This window comes from Mastomys coucha, unplaced genomic scaffold (assembly GCF_008632895.1).
Source record: "Mastomys coucha isolate ucsf_1 unplaced genomic scaffold, UCSF_Mcou_1 pScaffold5, whole genome shotgun sequence".
NCBI classification, from domain to species: domain Eukaryota; kingdom Metazoa; phylum Chordata; class Mammalia; order Rodentia; family Muridae; genus Mastomys; species Mastomys coucha.
In genome coordinates, this window is record NW_022196911.1 from 15,913,316 (window position 1) to 15,915,616 (window position 2,301).

Below are 2,301 nucleotides of genomic sequence, written 5' to 3' on the forward strand. Positions count from 1 at the left end.
GTGAGATGCTGGTATGTCAAGGGCTTAAAATGGTTTCTGGGACAATAGACATTGATGTTTTGTGCTATGTAGGTGCTGGGATAGTTTTCAAAAACAGAATAGTGACAACATAGAGAATAGAACACTTTAGTTACATATGTATTTTAGTTATATATGTATGGATCTAGAAGTTAAAAACTTAGGTTGAGCCTGGGAGTGGTGGTGCACACTTTTAATCCCTGAATTTGGGAGGCAGGTGTGTCTCTCTGAGCTGGAGGCCATCCTGGTCCACATAGGAATTTCAGGCCGGGCGGGGTGGTGGTTGAGCACGCCTTTAATGCCAGCATTTGGAAGGCAGAGGCAGGCCGATTTCTGGCCTACAGGGTGAGTTTCAGGACAGTCAGGGTTATACAGAGAAACTCTGTCTCGAAAAACCAAGAAAAAAAAAAAAGAAAAAAAAAGGGCTGGAGAGATGGCTCAGCAGTTAAGAGCACTGACCGCTCTTCCGAAGGTCCTGAGTTCAAATCCCAACAACCACATGGTGGCTCACAACCACCCATAATGAGATCTGATACGCTCTTCTGGTGTGTCTGAAGACATCTACAGTGTACTTAGATATAATAATAAATAAATCTTAAAAAAAAAAAAAAGAATTTCAGGATAGTCAGTGCTACCCTGCCTCAAAAAAATAAGGGGCAGGGTTTGTACAGGTACATATGGTAGAGTTTATAGAATCAATGGAGTTAAGTTAGAGGATTTGTGTGTGTGTGTGTGTGTGTGTGTATGGGGGGGGAGAGAAAGGGAGGGGGAAGGAGGATAGGGAGAGGGAAAGGGAGGGGTTTTATTTTGGGGCAGAGTTTCATGATGTAGCCCTAGCTTACCTAATTTGATACCAGGCTAGCTGTCAATTCACTGAGATTCACTTGCTTGGGCCTCCTGAGTGCTGGTCCACTTAAGAGGATGTTTAGACTTCAGTTTTGACTCCTATCGTAGATACATTGTAGTAAGTGCACAGAGTTCCATGTTTGAGGATTCATTCATTAGGAGTAAAGAAATGGCTACTAAGTAGATAGTCACAGTGAAGCAGAGGAACCAGGGCACCCACAGAATAGGAAGTCAGATTCTTGACCAAGTATCTACTTGCTTAAGTCAGGATTACCTACTTGGTACATTCTCAAAACGTAATCTATTTCAGTGTTTGCTAGGAGGAGGAAAAAAACCAATTTGATAATGAACTAGGGGGAGGGGATGCGTTGAAATTAGTAAGATTTCTTTTCCTACTTGGCAGAGTTAGAATATTATTCCTATAATCCCAGGAAGGGAGTCAGAGGTAAGAGGGTCAGACGACTGAATTATATTATTCTTAGTTATCCTCATTTTAAGTGCTAATACAGCAAATATCTGTGATATTTGGAGTCAGTCATTCTGCCGCCTGACTCTGGTGCCTCTGAGTGTCACTGTTGAGGGATCTGACTACATGTTCTTTGGAGTTTATTAGTTTCTGCTTTTTCTTGACCTTTACCTTCTTGTTGTTTTGCTGTCTTTTATATTTTCTCTTCACCCTTTGTCATTGATACTTTCTACCCTTTCTCCAAAATGCTTTGTTGTAAGGTTGTGCAAAGAAAAGGAATTGTGTCTAGTTAACTGAGGAGTTAAACCCTATAGATAGGATTTCTTACCAAAATACGACAATGTATCACAACTGGAAATATTAATAATGGACAAATGAGAATAACAGTCCACCTTTAAAGTTAGTATACTTTGTAAATAGTTGACTGTGTTGGCCAAGAAATATAAAATGTGTTTTGCTACAGAATTTCGTTTTTATTTTGTGGAAGCTTCTGAAATGAGGTTATCATTTGTTATTTTGGGTTGGGTTTAGCTTTTTACAGAAAAAGAAGTGTGGAGGCGAAGGGGTTGATTCCTTCTGTATAGAGCAGTCTCTATAGATGAAAAGAATCCTTGAGGAATGGATTCTCTGGCTGTGTTATAGCTGATAGTTTTGAAACCTTGCTTAGAACAGTGGGTTAGGGCTAAGATGGGGAAGTGGACACAGTCTTCTGCTCCTAACCAAGAAACTATTTTCTGTTTGGTGGCAAAGGAACAATGAATGGTTTTCAGTGGAGTCTTACTTGGTATTAACTGTATTCTGGGTGGGCTTCATGCCCAGGAAGAGTTGGCCAACACAAAACAAACTCAGTGGCAGTTTTGTAGATTTTTTTTTTTTCCATTTTGCTTTGTTTGGGCATTTTTTTGTGTACTGGTCTTTGGCTTGTATATTATGGTTTCTGATTTGTGTTTTAGTGGGGCTTTTTCCTCCCT

The 2,301-nt window shown here is 40.1% G+C and overlaps 1 protein-coding gene across 3 annotated transcripts in view; it reads left to right on the forward strand.

The window, feature by feature from the left end:
• Chd1 (chromodomain helicase DNA binding protein 1) overlaps positions 1-2,301 on the forward strand; it is a 75,943-nt gene that overhangs the window by 3,219 nt on the left and 70,423 nt on the right. The gene's annotated exons all lie outside the window — the stretch shown is intronic.